Source organism: Lissotriton vulgaris, chromosome 8 (assembly GCF_964263255.1).
Source record: "Lissotriton vulgaris chromosome 8, aLisVul1.2, whole genome shotgun sequence".
Lineage (NCBI taxonomy): Eukaryota > Metazoa > Chordata > Amphibia > Caudata > Salamandridae > Lissotriton > Lissotriton vulgaris.
In genome coordinates, this window is record NC_141696.1 from 1,485,016,255 (window position 1) to 1,485,033,034 (window position 16,780).

The window sequence follows — 16,780 nt, forward strand, 5'->3', positions numbered from 1 at the left end:
TCTCTCTCTCTATTGGGGTCTAACTGGTACATGTCAGGAACCTGTCTAACCGCTTCACCTAGGGGAGGACTTAAACAATTAAACTGTCTGACTTGCTAGACCTCAATTTCATTCGGAACTCCTGCTGAGGAGTATTTTCTACCAGGGGGAGTTTAGTATCAGTCTCTGAAACGGGGCAGGGCTGGGAGTCTGTTTTTGGCGGAAGTCCATGGCATTTCTTGATATGACTCGAGTGGAGCCAGCCTTTGCGGCCCTCCACCTTAACGGCAGTCCTTGTTGTAAGAAGAACAAGCTTCGGCTCCTGCCAGCGGGGCTCCAGCGGACTCCTCCTATCGAAATTCCGGATAAGCACTAGATCTCCAGGGACGATCTCGTGTGGCTTCACCTCGGTGTTGTCGGGAAAAGCTGCTGCTACCTGTGAACGACATGATTGTAGTGCAGACATCAAGGAGGCAAGGTAATCTGTCAGCATATTACAGTCAACATCTGTGATCTTACGAGGCGGAGGCGTCCCCCACATATTCGGCGGCCTACCAAAGACCACCTCGTACGGGGATAGCCCTGTTCTTGAATGGGCTACCATTCTCATAAAAAAAAGAGCAACTGGTAAAGCTACTATCCAATCTACGCCTTTCTCTTTACACACTTTGGCGAGACGTGTTTCTATGACTTCAGTTTCCGTCGTGACTGCATATGCGGCCACTAACTCTCCTGTACTTGTTCTCATACATGAACCATCCACATAAAGTGTCAGGTCTGGATCTGGTAATACGGTGTCTGTTAAGTCTTGTCTGGGTTTCGTCGTAATGGTAATGACTTCAACACAATCATGTGCCAAAGGGTCTGTCTCACTTAATGGTAAAAGTGTAGCAGGATTCAATGTATTGCAGCGTCTGATATCTATGTGTGGCTGAAACAATGTCAATTCATACCCTGTCAGTCGTGCTATAGTCAAATGTTGAGTCTGTGTTCTGTTCAAAAGGACTTCAACGGAATGTGGAACTTGTACTGTCAATTGATGTCCTAACACTATGGAATCACTTTGTCTGATCGCTAGAGCTGTTGCTGCTACAGATTTCAAGCACGCAGGCAGAGCCTGGGCTACTTGATCTAATGTACTAGAAAAATAAGCACACGGTTTGTGTGAACCTGCTTGATGCTGGGTGAGTACTGACAATGCAGTACCTTCGCGTTCGGGGACAAAAAGTGTAAAAGGCTTGCTGTAACATGGTGTTGCTAAAACTGGTGCTTGACATAAGGCTTTCTTTAATTCGTCAAATGCTTGTGTATGTTCCTGAGTCCAAGGGAGGACAGTCGAAGACGCTGCCTCCTGAGTTGTCAACTGTATGAGTGGCTTAGCTAGGAATGCATATTGTGGAATCCATTGTCTGCAATAGGAAGTGAGTCCAATAAAGGCTCGTACTTCTTTCTGTGTTTTGGGTTGCGGAAGATGTGCAATTAACTGAATTCGGTCAGGTGTCAGCTGCCTACCCCACTTGGACAGCAAGTGCCCAAGGTACACCACTTGCTGGGCACAGAATTGTAGCTTCGAAGGAGACACCTTGTGTCCCTTGTCCGCCAGGAAATGCAAAACTGTCAGTGACGCTTGTTCACATTCTGGTTCACTACGGGCGGTGATCAATAGATCATCGACGTACTGGAGTAAGGCAGTGTTGTCAGGCATGTGGATACTGTCAAGTTGTCTTTTCAATGCTTGGCTGTAGATACTGGGGCTTTCTGTGAATCCTTGAGGTGCACGTGCAAATTTGAAGCTTCGGCCATTTAAACGGAATCCGAAAGGATATTGGCTTTCCGGGTCAATAGGGACACTAAAGAAGGCGTTCTTGAGATCGATTACAGTGAAGAACGTCGCTTCGGAATCAATAGCTGTCAATAGGGACGAAATGTCTGGGACCACGGGATATTGTGGTACAATGCATTTATTCAATTCTCGTAAATCGATAACTAATCGATAAACTGGAGGTGCATTTGGATCAGTACGTTTAAGAATTGGAATGATAGGGGAATTACATAGATTGGAGTCGGTTTCTACAACCACTCCTTGTGCAATGAGCTCGTCAATGATTTTCAGTAAAGCCACTACAGCATCTGGTGGTAACTTGTATTGTCAAATGCGTGGTAGTACTACTCCTGGCTTCAGTGTGACGCGATATGGAGTGATGTGCATACAACCTACATCAGTGGGGCCTTTCGCCCATAAATGTGCAGGAACATTCTGTAACCTTGGGTCAAAATCTCTCAATACATATTGGCCTTTGAAATCACGCAGAAACAGTCTTACTCCTTCCGGAGAACAACAAATTACAGCTCCTAGAGCTTTCAGGGTCTTTATACCAAGTAAGTTTTCTGGACATGATTTCGTGAGTAATAAATCTGTAGTGCGGGACAATGGACCAACTGCAAGGGGAACTGGTTTCGATACTTCATTAACAATAGGCTTTCCTGAAAATCCAAGGGAAACATTCTGTGAGCCTGAGAGGGGTGCCCCTGGAACCTCGTCGTGACTGATTGTTGTCCTGCTTGCCCCTGTGTCAATCAAAAACTTTCTATCTTTCCCTAATACCTGACTATGTACATAAGGACCCTCTTGATCTACAGGAACCTCAATAAGAGGCAAGCCAACCTCCCTCTCTAGGCTGTTTCATGTGTATCGCTGATAATCGGGATAGTCAGATTGTGCATATTGGTACATCTGCTGAGTTGCATGTTGTGTTGCGGCAATGGGTTGAGGCTGTGGTACCGCCACAGTCTGTTGTGAAGTCTGCATAGGCTGAACATTCTGTGGAACGTGTTGTGGGGCCTGGTCCTGTCTAGGAGGACGCGGTCTCTCTTTAGTTTTACCTGTGGCTATGTTGTGTTTCAAAACTGTACAATCGTTTACATAGTGACCTGGCTGTTTACAATAGTTGCATATCCCTTTAACAGGAGCCGCTGAATTTGAATTATTGGATTGTGTAGTACCCCTTTTATGACCGTCAGTTGGAACTGACTGAGCAACTAGCATTTTCATTTTCGTGTCTTTCATACGTCTCTGTTCGTGGTCATGTTCTTCCCTGATCCTATTCTGGTGATACTGTAACATTTGTAACATTTGTGAAGGCGAATTAGCTTGCCATGTGCTCTCGACTTTCAATACACGGTTCTTAACCTGGGGCAATGAATTCTCGACTAATTTGGATACAAAAAGGTGTGGGTATGACTCGCTACTTGCTTTCAGGCCACTATTAATAATAAAACATTTCTCAAATCGGGAATAAAAATCACTAGTGTCTTCATCTGGTTTCTGTTTGCAGGCTGAGATTGCATCCCAGTCCTCCTTTTTAGTTGCTAATAAACGTGGCAAAACCTGTACTAACAATCCTGGTAATGCTTTAGTTTTATCCCCAAGACCCAAACCTGGGGTTCGAGTCGTTTCTTCATTTTCTAATGCAGTCCAATCAATCTTTTGGTCTCCCACCTCCCATTCTTTTTCTTTGAGTTTCTCGTAAATACCGGCAGGCAGTAAAACTTTCAATATTTTCATAATGTCGGGATAGGTGTAATCTCCCATGAGTAACATGTCTTTTATTTCACGGTGAAAACCTGCAGGGTCTTTATCATGACTGGGCACTATTTTCTTCATTTCCAATAATTCCATTTTAGTTATAGGCGTGTATACGTAAACACGTGTAAGGGTATCATCAGTATTCCTAACCGGATGTACTTCTCGTAAAGGGTTCTGTTTGTCAAAGTCAAAGTGAAATGGTTTCCTGACTGGGGGTGGAACAGAAACAAGATGTGGAGCCAAGAAGGTTCTATATTTGTGGCGTTGTTCTAAAATCGTTTCAATTAGTTCAGTACCTAGACCTCTCCATCTTCTCAGGAGTAAGTCCTGCAGTAAATTATATAACGGACCTGGGTCAGATGCTCTATTTTCATACTGTATAATGAGGTGTTGTGTCATGTATATACCAGCTAATCGCTGTTCTTCTGGAATAAGGCTTAAAAACGTTTGCACTACCGAATCATCTTTATATATACTGTCATCTCCGGCCCACTGTACTGCGGACCGGGCTAGTTCCTGATCACGTAGGGTATTGAGTTCTTGATAACCTACCCTTTCCTTTAGTACTTTGTCAGTCATTTGGAACACATGTTCAAGGGTACATCGCTCTGGTATCGGACATAGGTAACGTTCCTTGTTTTCGAACGTTTCTTGTTTACGAATGGGTCTATCGAAGGGCCTATCAAAAGAGTGCGGTCTAGGGAGTTTCTCTCTACCTACATATGCTATCATTTTTTTGTCTGTCAGTTGCGATGTTTCTGCTAGATTCTCTGTATTATCCTCCTCCTGCGAGGAGTTTGGCTCGTCTGATTCGAGTGGCTCTTCAGGTTCTCGATGGGCATGTATATCTATTATTTGCCCCAGTATTGGAACTTTCATAGATTCCCATGCTTTGTATCATTCCCCGTCGTCGGAATGGGAGCCTCGGTAAATAGTAAAAAACTATAGTAGTAAGCACAAAGTGAAAAAATAGGCCTAGGCCTCATCTCATTTTGTAGCTTATCCACCTCTTTGTGTAAAAGAGACCAAATTTCTGATTTGACTGGGACCGGGGGGGGGTACCCATCTCGTCTGGCCAGTGTTGGGGTCCCCAGAGCTCTTTGTTCTTACCTAGGACAAGTAGCTCAGTCTTCTCGCCATGGAGTTTGAGAAAAATTTTTCTCATCCACTCCGCGATCTTGGTTAAACCGAGTTTTAGTGAAGAGATGTTATTAGACTCTGTGGATGATAGAGAGAAGATAAGCTGAGAATCGTCAGCATAGGAGAACATAAGTAATCCAGTCTCTTCTATCATTTTGGCCAGCGGGCTCATATAAATGTTAAAAAGTAACGGGCTCAATATGGAGCCCTGAGGTACTCCATGTTTAAGGGTCATAGTGTCTGAGCAAGCGGACTGGGAGAAGACTTGGAAAGTGCGCTGTTCCAGTAGGGATTTAATCCAATTACAAGCTGCGCCCCTGATGCCTATGGAATAGAGTGTTTGTTCAAGAACAGAATGTGACACAGTATCAAATGCTGCACTGAGGTCGAGTAACAGCAAAGCTACCGTTTCTCCACGGTCCAACATTAGACAGATGTTTTCAGTGACGCCTAACAAGGTCGTCTCTGTGGAGAAGCCTGTGCGGAATCCTGATTGATGGAGGGGTAGTAAATCATGAGTGGTAATAAAATCAGTGAGAACCCTGTGAACATGTTTTTCTAATATTTTTGCAAAGGTAGGTAACAGGGAAATAGGTCTGAAGTTAGATGGCAAATTAGGATCTGCTCCTATTTTTTTCAGCAACGGATGAATCATCGCGTGCTTCCACTCATTCGGTAAGTTTCTTCCTGTAAGGATTTGTTAAGGAGATTGGTGATTATATCCAAGGCCCCGTTACTGAGTTTTCTTAGGACCGAACATGGTAGTGGATCATTGGGTGAGCCTGATTTGATAGTATTTAATAATTTGCGAACCAGGTCAAGGTCAAGCTTCGGCCAGTTGTTAAGAATAGCTGGAGGTGTCACGTCAGAGGAAGGTGGGCAGGAGGACAGAGCTGCTTCAGCAGGGGTGATGGAATCTGAAGTATTAGTTTCAAAACTGGTATCAGTAGGTGTAATAGGAGGCAGAGTCAAATGAGTCTTGACCATGTCGATTGTGAATTGTTCTATACCCTGATATATCTTGTCCACTTTATCTACAAAGAAGGCCGCAAGGGAGTCGCATTGTGGTTTATTAAGGTCTGGCGGCGATTGTATAGTGAGGGAACCAGCTAGTTCTCTCACGGTTTTAAAAAGTGTTTTGGACTGGCCGAGGGCTTCTGTAATTTTTGTGCAGGCATGTTCATTTTAGGGCTGAATAGAAGGAGTAACCAAGCACAGAAAAAGCCCATAGGTCTGACTTTTTTAAGGTGCGTGCACACATGCAGACACACAACTTTCATGCACATGTTGACATCCAGAGGCAGAGATGTGAATATACAGAGTACCATTCCTGGAGATACTCAGGCACTCATGCTGTTACCCAAACACACAGCCCGGGAGATGTGTTGTTATATTGGCTGCAGGTATAGCGCTTTGATTTCAAAAGATTTTATTAGAACATTTTGTATGTACAGTACATATATAGTGAAGGCAATACTGGTGTTGTTATACGCCGTTGGGGTTACAGTAGGCATATCGTTGACATGATTGGTCACGTGTACATTAGATAGGCAATCACGACCTTGGCGTATGCTGCATTGGTGGTCTTATGTATTCCCCTCGAAGGTAGGAAATGGAAGCGGGAAAAGAGAGAAAGGAAAAGAGGACAGGATGGGTAGCGCGGTCTTTAGCCGCCATACTTTCAGAGTTTGCGATGTGAGGAGGCTGGGTGTGAGGCTGGGTGTGAGGGTACCGAGCCCCGTGACCTTCCTATGGAGGTTTTTGCGAGCCCAGGTAGTTGTCCAAGGAGTGCCACATCTCGCCCTTTGGGGTGGGGTTGGGTGAGTGTTTTGATGTTATGTTGTCCGTCCCTCTTAGGAAGGTGATCCAATTGAGCCAACTTTTAAAGGTTGCCTTCCTCTGTCTTTCCAGTTCGCTGGATAGATTTAACAGCCGCTGTGAGCAGGAGGTTGATCAGTTCGCTGTCGTCTTTCGACTGAATTTCTGGAGCCATGAAGGCGGCAACTACCCCATGGAAGTCTGGTTGTAGTGAGTACCCCATTATGCTGTTTATGAATTCTCCTATTTTACCCCACAATGTCTTCACCTTGGGGCAGTAAAAGATAAGGTGTGCTAGGTCTCCTTTTTGTTTATGGCAGTTCCAGCATAGGTCGCTATCACGGAGCCCGACAGCCGCCAGGCGTGCTGGGGTCCAGTACGCTTTGTGGAGGAGCCAGTATTTAGTTTGTGCTAGGGTTGGGGTGACTTTATTTTTGGCTACTGAGGTCCACAGGCGAAGCTTTTCCTTCTCGCTGAAGCGCCTATTGTGTTGGGTTTCCCAGTATTCTAGTGCTTTGTCGTTTAGTCTTGTCGTTACTGGGCACAGGAGTTTTTAATATGTGCAATGTTTGGTGGCCGATTTTGTTTAGGTTCGCCGTGTATTGAAGAATTGATGAGACCTCCTTGTTAAGTTCTGCTCTCGTGAGCGCCGTCCTTATTCTTAAAAAGCTATAGAATTCAATATCTGGTAGGTTGTGCAAGTGTTTTAGGGTGTTGAATGTGAGTGGGGTACTGAGCTTTTCTAGCTGGTTGGGCGTGGAGATGCCCCGTTCATACCAGGAGTTAATGTTAAGTATTTTGTCTTTATACTTTATTTTACTGTTGAACCAAATAGATTCCCATCTTGTGTTTTTAATGCTCCGCTCCATTCTTTTGTCGACTTTAAGGAGGGCGTTCTTGGTGTTTTTGAGTATGGTGTTATTGGCCTCGGGGTGTTTTTAGCTGTGAGTTGGGCTAAGGGGGTGAGACCTTTTAGGGTTGCTCTCTCTAGTGCCAGCCATACCGGTGTGTAATCCCGCTCTTGCGAGAGCTAGTAATTCCTTGTTTGGCTAGGCATGCTGTCTGGAAAGTTTTGAAGTTGGTAAGGTTGAGTCTTCCTAAGGTTTTGCTTAGTTTTAGTTTCTGTAGGTTTATACTGGGTTTCTTGTCTCTCCAGAGGAATTTATTTGTCAGGATATCCAATTTTTTATTGAAGTCCTCTGTGGTTATGACTGGGAGCATACTGAGCATGTAGTTAACCATGGGTGTTAGCATAATTTTTATTGTTTCAACCCTGCCCCACCAGCTGACGAACTTTGGTGACATGCAGGTAGATTCATCATCGGCATGTTTTGCGAGTCTGTAATAGCAATTATTAAGGAATCGCTATTACAGACTCGCAAAACAGGATTCATGTAGAAATCGCAATATTTATTGCGATTCCTACAGCTTCCTTATTTGCGATTAGCTAATTGCTAATCGCAAATACGGAATAACTCCCCATTCATTCCTATGGGCCTAGGCCCATAGGAATGAATGGGAAGACATATCAATGTGCGAATCGCTATTAGCGATTCACATTTTGATTTTGCGATTTCAAGGGTGCAGGAGTGTCCAAAGGACACCCTGTGTCACCCCTGAAATGATATGGGATGCTGGTGTTACGCACACACATGTCCCAAGGACATGTGTGTGTGTAACATACAACTTAGAAAAATGCACTTAAGTGCATTTTTCTAAATTTTCGCTATTTACCACGAGGTTTGACTTCGCGGTAAATAGCGGCCCCGGATTGCGAAATCGCAATTTTAAAATGGTTCATGCATTGCATATAAGGAATCTCAAATTGCGATTCCTTATATGCTATCACAATTTGAGAATTTGAGATGAACCCTAAATGCAATTTTTGCGGGCGCAAACGGCCAATTTTTGCGATTCGCACCGTTTGCGCTTGCAAAAATGCTTGATGAATCTGTCTGCATGAGTCTAATTTCTCTTTCACCTTGTTTAGTATTCTTTTTTCGTTGTAGTCGAGTGTTGATTTGAGATCCCTACTGAAGTAAAGACCAAGATATTTCAGGAAGTTTTTCGGCCAAGCCAACCCTGAGTCTCCTAATACTGCCCTAATTGTATGCACATTTAGAGGTTTGCATTCAGACTTGTCCCTGTTGAGTTTATAGCCCGATACCTGTACGTATTCCTCATTGGTAGACATTAGGGCTGCTATCGAGGGGCCGGGGTTCTCTGTTGTGATGAGTATGTCATCCGCATATGCAGCTAACTTAACCGTATTCCCCATGATTGGGATTTCTTTTATTTCAGTGTTATTCCTGATCATGGACAGTAGTGGTTCCAGGGAGAGTAGGAAAAGTGCTGGGGAGAGTGGACAACCTTGCCTCGTACCTCTTCCCAGGGATAGCGGCTCAGAGATGCCACCATTGACTATCACGCAGGCTTTCGGATCGTTATAGAGTGCCATCACCGTTCTTCTATAGTTTTCTCCTAGCCCGAACCTTTGCATGCATTGGTCAAGGAAGGGCCATGACACTCTGTCAAACGCTTTCTCGGCGTCGAGTGCGATCATGACTGCAGGTTCATTTTTCGCGGAGGTGTGGTTTATTAAGTGGCATAAGAGTCTCGTGTTATCTTGGGACATCCTGTTTTTGAGGAAACCCACCTGAGAGTTGTGGATTAGGTTTGGGAGCTGCGCGTTTAGTCTCGCCGCTAGGACCTTTGCATAGATCTTGCAGTCTACGTTAATTAGGGAGATGGGATGGTAGTTTTGTGGATGTTGTGTGTTTTTGCCCTCTTTTGGGATGACTATTATGTTGGCCTCTGCCATTGAGCTCGTCATTTTCCACTTTTGGATACAGTGCGTGAAGACCTCTTCCATTGTGGGCTTGATTAGGCGGAGGAAGTGCTTATAGAACCCTGCTGTTTACCCGTCCGGCCCAGGGGCTTTGTTATCCTTGAGAGCAGCTACTGCTTTCTCTATCTCTGCCCCGATTATGTCTTGTTCTAGAGATGAGCTCTGTAACTCCGTCAGCTTGGGTAGGTTTAGCTTATCTAGGAGGCTGGCTACCCCGTCTGCTTTAAGGTTTTTGTCCTCCCTGTATAGGCACTCATAGAAGTCTTTAAAGACCTTGAGGATTTCTTTGTTTGACGTTTGCGATTTCTTATTAGTGTCTGTTATTGCTGCGATTGTGTGTTGTCTCTGCTTGCTCATAAGGTAAGAGGCTGGTGCTTTCCCTGCTTTGTTCGCTGTACATAGGTTTATTGCTTTATATTTGTTTATCCACATACCCGCCATCTCACTTAAAATCTTGTTGAGTTCATATTTCTTCCTAGTTAGCTCTGTGAGGGTGTTTTTGTCTGCTAGGTTGGCACTATGGCATCCTTCTAGGTCTTTAATCTGCACTTCGAGCTCTAATACTTTTTTATTTCTCTCTTTGGTCATTCTGGATTTGATGCTAAGTATTTTACCCCTGACTGTGGCCTTCATGGCGTCCCAAAGGGTGCCTCTGTCTGTGTCCGGGTTATCATTGAACTCTAGATATTCTTTTATGGTCTCCTCTATTTCGGCTACATTAGCGGGGTTTTTAAGGATGTCGCTGTTGAATCTCCACCTGCGGCTTATGTGCTCGTTATGTTGCCCGCTGAGTGTTAGACTGATGTGAGAGTGGTCTGATATTGTTCTTGGTGCGATTTCTGTGTGTTCTATAAGGTGTGTGTGTGAGGCTGAAATGAGGATGTAATCGATCCTGCGGTAGGAGTTATGTGGGTGAGAGTAGAAGGTGTAGTCCCTGGTATCTGGGTGCTGGAGTCTCCATGGGTCCCTGAGTTGGATCTTGGCGCATAGATTCTTCAGGGTATTCTACCCCTGAGAGCAGTGGCTCATTCTTTGCAGGTGCCTGTCTGTGGCATGGTCTAGTACTTGGTTGAGATCGCCAGCTACAATCAGGAGGTCATCTTTGAGGAGCTTGCTCAGTCTGCTCTCAACATCTACCCAAAATGCATTGTCCTCTGTGTTGGGCCCATAAATATTGGCAATGTGGATCGTCTCCTCCCCCGTTTGAGGCTGGTTATTAGGACTCTTCCTTCCTCGTCAGCGTAGCTCTCATGCAATGCTAGTCTGGCCTTCTTGTTTATCAGTGTAATTAATCCTCTCTTTTTGTGTACTGCTGGCGAGCAAAGCGATTGCCCTATCCAGTTCGCCCTCAGTCGATGTGCATCCTCTGCTAACAGTTTAGTTTATTGGAGCACGCACACGTCGCTCTTTAGTTTGGATAGGTACTCTATCACTTTCCTTCTCTTAACCGGGTGGTTGAGCCCTTTAACATTGAATGATACTACTTTGATGTTTGAAAGTAGTTGGTTTTGCGTCATTTGTGTCATTCCTTAACATGAGTATCGCTCGCTAGTGAGGTGCTCTTGTGCATGTCTAGCTGCCTTGTATATGCCCCAGATCACCCTTTACTGTTGCTTCCCTATGGTGCTTGCTTGTTCGTGTTGGATGGCTTAGTAGTCGTTTGCCTCTGTCCGTGATGAAGAAGGGGAAGATAGAGCAAGAGATGGAAAAGGGAAAGAAGGAAAGCATAGAAAACAAGAAAAACTGTACTTGTAGAACCTACTCTCTGCTATGATGCCCTCTTTTCCTCTGGTAGTGGGCATTTTGTGAGGTTTATCTGCCAGGCCTTTGCCGCTTCCCCCTATGCATTTGTTGAGTTTCAGTGTCTGCTCGGGTGAGGTACCACGGCTTGTTGGTTTCCCCCTCTTACTAAGCCAGTACACGTGCTTTTAAGCTTGAGTCCTGCTTGTGGGCGTGCGGGTTGTGCTCTTCCTCTGTTGCTACTTTTTGTCAGCACAGGCGGACTTTAGCCGCTAGTGGCAGTATTTAGTTACTAAGCCGGTGCTGAGGTTGCTCCCTACAGTGCCTGGTATGTAGATCGCGCTATTTGGCAGGCGGGCGGCCTCCTCTGGCTTGCCTGCAGTGATAATTTTCGCCTGCATCGGCCACTTCTGTCGGCGCAGCTTCGCTTTGGCGGCGGCGCTTGTGGTTTCCCCAGTGCAGCTTGTATCTCTGCTCGGGTCCGGGTTCTTGCGGCAAATAAGTCTCAGTTGCTTGTGGAGGCCTGGCTTGTTTATGACCTGATCGGCTTGTGCCTCCTTTTGCTGCTGCTCTTATCGGGCTGCTTTCGACAAGCTTGGTGCCTTCCCCTCAAGAGGAGTGCTTCGGCACTAACAGGCACTAACAGATTTGCGGTGTGGTAGTGCTTTGGCGGGTTTATCTGGTCCTCTAGCTGCTGCCGCTGTCGTCTGCCGCGGTCTAGTGTAGGGGTAAGATGGTGGCTCCCATCGGTGTGCCTTCAGTTTCGTTTTCATTTTTTACGGTGCTGCGCCTGGTGTCCCCGCCGGTGACGGCTCCCCTCCATTGGCCCTGAGAGCCCTGATCGCGCTTCTTGTGCTCCTCTTCTCTTCTGCAGACCCAGTGGTCGCTCGGCGGTCCCCTGCCCCTTTCACGCCTTTGTTTGTCTGCGAGAGTGGGGTGTGGTTATGATGGAGAAAATAGCAGCCCCCATCAGCGCACTTTCGGTTTCGGATCAGTTGAGTTCTTGCAAACCGCTCTGCTGCGGAGCCGCCTCCTCCCCTTTCACCCTTTTGGCACTTACTTGGCAGTTACTTCATCGTTTGTCATACTCTGTGGGTTTGTGTTTAAACTGCGCTTCTGCCAGCGTCTCCGTGCCTCCAGCCTCTTTCACGCCAATCTCCTAGATTTATGTGGGCGCCATTTTGCTGGGTCTTCGCCCGCTCTCCCTCTGTGAGATAAAATGCTGGCAAACTCTTTCAATGTCTTTTCTGGTGTGGACACCGTGCTCTCAGCTTGTGCCCCAGATGTTCCGCACCCTTGTGTTCTCTTCAGGTTCTGGATGATACGCGTTTCGCTGTTAAATTCGTCGTTGTTCCCCTCGGGGTTACGGAGGTATCGGACCTAGGCGCCCGTCCTCATTGCCTTCCAAGCCACGCCATAGTGCTTTACTCTGCTCTAAAGTCATCTAAAGTCATCTCAAAGTGCTAGATGTGACGGAAAGAGCCTCTGCTATTATCATACAAAACTAATTCACAACCATAATTTCTTTGATACAAACATAAGTAGGTTTGCTCTACCCCTCCACTCACAGCAACCATTAAGCATCAGGTCCTGGAGTGTGCCTTCATAAATCATTGTTATAAAATGGATGGAAGCAAACGGCACTACAAGGCCCAGAATGCTCTGATTTATACAAATGAAACTCTATGACCAAGAATATGGTGCATGGGCAGCATTGATAAAGCTAGTTAAAAATGTGATTATTTTCATTCTCCTAATTTCAAATCAAATGTGATAAAAAGATGAAAAAGCAAGGAGCGATGCTGCACATTCATGGGAGTCCTTCTACTTTGTTGAGTCATAGAACGCGAGTAAGATGATGACGAGGAAAGAAAGGCGTATATTGTCGTGAGCAGTGGGAAGCACGTGCGCTCCTGAAACAATCAATGGAAAGGGAGAACTCTTATTGTGAAGAATGGAATAGCAGGAAAAATACAACCATTGTCAAAGGCAGTAGTTCCTGCCTTGGTGAACTATTGGCTTTGCCAATGGCTGTTAACCACGCTGGTGAAGCTTGACTTAAGTAAAATAAAAACTTTTACTTTTTGTAGGCATTCCCACCACGCCTGTGCACACGTACAAAATAACGCAGCTTAGTGGGATCGGTAACTGAAAACAAAGGGGAATTTTTACAAGAACTTAACACCGCCGTATCATCAATTTTTTTTTTAATTGTAGAGGTTATTTTTTATCACCCTATTTACAAGTTGCAGCTAACTGCAGTTAGCGGCACTTTTCCTTCGTAAACGTTAATTTAAAGCTCGCCACTTCTGTAAGTTGGATGTAACGAAAATTAAATGCAAGGTGGGCGTTCCCGTGAAAACACTGCTGCTAACCCCACTTTGCGATATTTACAAGAACTCCTTGTATGGTGCAAACCCCCCAAAACTGCCTCTAAAGTTTAGTTAGAGGCAGTCTTAAGACCAGAAAATAGCCGGTCTTAAAATTGGTGCAAACACTTGGGGCCTCATTTCAGAGGTTTTGGTGCTGAACAGCGCAGCAAAGAATAGAGCTGAGCTGCTCTGCTCCAAAACAAATTCTCAGGAATGCACCCCACAATAAGATAGGGCACAGTCCTGGGCCTCATTCATGAAAAGTGTTGCATCGCTGCAACAAAACAGAGTTGGCACACTTTTCAGAGCGCCCTCCTTGAGACACCATGGATGTGCCGTATTTACTGTATCGCACTCCATGTCGCAAGGATTTACAGAAATGTCAGCATTCCTGATGTATATGTATGTGCTAAAGTCACACATTGCTGCAATTGTTTTGCAAGGATAATGCAACTACAGCAATGCATGGGGCAAGCCTATCCCTCTGGCACTGCGTCACCCTTACACCTGCCATGAGGCAGGTGTAAGGTTTTGACGCAGTGGCGTCCTAGAATTGTCGAAGTGATATCTCATAGATTTTACTGTGCCACTCTTACGAGGCTTTGTTGCGTGGGAACGCCCACCCTGCATACATCCTATCTGACGCAGGTATAATGTGGCATAGGGGATCACAAAGTCACACATATGTCTAGTTGCGTCCCTTTGTACAGAGTCTAGTTTGACCTTCAGGGTGTCTGCTGTCACCTTTCCCGGTGGCCCCCAGATTTTTGATCCACTGATACGGAGGAGCTGCCAGGGTGTTGACGCAGTTGGAGCTCCATCTCTGGAGTTTGCTCGCTGTGGTGTTGACGTCTGTAAGTGTTGGCGGAGTGGTGGTGCTGAGGGAGTTTCCGAAAAGTTCTGTGATGGCCTTGATCCAGCTGCGGCTGTGGGGGAAATTATGGCGGTGGTGTATAGTGGGCGTGATGTATACTATGATGGTTGGTCCAGGAGAGTGTGGTGGTGTGGCTGTTGGTGAAGTTCCCTCTGGCCGAGTAGACAGGGTCGAGCGTGTGTCCTGCTATGAGGGTTGGAGTGGTAACTAGCTGCTTGAGTCAGATGTTGGCGAGGTTCGCCAGGAGGGTGGTGGTGTTCTGGTCACTGAGCTTGCCCAGGTGGAAGTTGAGGTCTCCGAGTAGGATGTAGTTAGTAGATCTGAGAGCCTGGGGTGCGTTGAGGTCTATGAGGGCATCAGTGAATGGGGGTTCATGGGCCAGGGGGCCGTAGACAAGGGTGCCTTGGCGGGTGGGGTTGGAGTTGGTCCGGATCTGGAAGTGGAGGTGTTCCATGGTAGCTGTTGGGTGATTAGAGTGCATGGTCAGTCAGAGTGGCTTTATAGACAATGGCAATGCCTCCTCCTGGGCTCTCGCTGTTGTCCGTAAGGGTGAATTTGTAGCCGGTCCGCAGCAGAGGTTGGTCCAGGTTTCCGTGAACAAGGCGATGTCTGAAGAGGTGACATCGAGGAGGTCCCAGATTTCTGTTCCGTGTTTGTGGAGGGACTGCACATTGAGGAGGATGCAGTTGAGCCAGTCGGCTGGGCGGCAAGAAGGGCTGGTGTACTGATGTGCTACGCAAATAAATGATGGACGGAATGGTGAATAAATCATACATTCACCCCCAGTCAAGAGATCTGGGTTAAATCCATTGTTGTTTTGCTCACCATGCCACCCCAGTTTAGACCCAGCCATATGCAAATCTTTCTTGACCATTTGCCTAATGGGAACAGTCCAGACCAAACTGCCAAGCCAGGTCCTCCCTAGACCGGAAACAAGCATCCTGGGACCGATTTCTGGGTATTACCCTTCATCAGCCAGGCTCGCTTGGTGTACTGATGTGGCAATATAGGTGCATTTGCAGTTTCAGTAGGCAAAGGGTGCAAGGGTGTTCTACAGTGATGCTATATGGCAGGCAGGCTGTGTGGCATCCAGGGCTGATGGCGAGGAGGGTGCTGGCGTTATAGCGGTGGAGTGTTCGAGAGGAAGGGTCCTTGGCACTGGGCGCAGTCCAGGGGCGGATGGACGCAGACAGGCTTGCCTTTGGGCACCAGTGGTATGCCCGCTGTGCTTGGCCGCACAACAACTGCATTAAGTAGTGCTGTTGGGGGACTGGACAGCTGAGAGGCGGGAAACACGGGAAAGAGCACTGGAGGGGGCGGGGTGCGAGGGTTATAAATATATATTTTGTAAAATCTCACCTCAAGGCCGAGTCCCACATCTTCTGTGCTCCTGTTCTCCTGAGTCTGCTTCCAGGAACAGAAAGCAGGCAGGAAGCCAATCACAACGCTGCAATGCGGCATTGTGATTGTTCTTGTGCTCCATAACAAGGTGTTCAGCCAGGGGCTGCAGGGGTGGGCATGTTCTCCATGCAGGCTGTAATGCAGCCTGCATTATGAACAGGGAAGTGCGCATGCCTGCTTTGGGTGGCATGAGAGGGCCGACCATACAGTCATTGCGCACTTGAGTGGGCATACCACTCCGCCCCTGCCATGCTCCAGGAGTAGAGCAACCCCACTCACCCTCCCGCCCGCAAAGGAAGCATAGCATGAGAATATCAGAAATGTATCATCATGTTATGTTTCCTCTTCTTGCACTGCTTGAGAGCATTGGGGCGACGCTCTTCCGCCATAGCGAAAGAGCCGCCACGGGGGGTGCGTCACCCACAGGCGCTAGGCCTGGACCCGACTCGACCACTGGGCCTCCCCTGCTATGCATCCCACCTTCTCCTCACCTGGACATTGACACTGGGGCGCAATCCGCTGCACTCTCTCTAAATCTGTGACAGCAGGCGCCTCAGCCAGGTGGGATTTCACAAGCCAGGGTACAGCAGTCACTGCCAAATCCGCTGGGAAACCTCCCATTGCCGGTGATGCAACAGGGCCTCCTTATGCGTGAAGTTGCAGTGCTCCTGCCATACGGGTTCTCAGCAGCTCAGGGGTCTTACCCCAGGCTAGCGCAACACCCTCCGGCCTGTGATGCGGAGAGGCGCACCCTACCATCTGTAATCCCTCCTGTGCGCCCTGGTGTAGTGGTGGAGCGAGGTATGCGATGCAGACCTCCCTACTTTAGTGCCCAAGAGCACCTCTACCGTTCACAGCTCCAAGGGGCACAGGAGGTCTTCTCACACAGTACAGCAAGGTTTCTCCATACGACCTGGCTGACTTTATCACCAGGTAAGGGCGATCGCGGATGCCTCAATGTCTACCGTAATGGCCCAGCAACTACACGGCACCTCCGCATCCCACTCCAGGTCCCAGACATT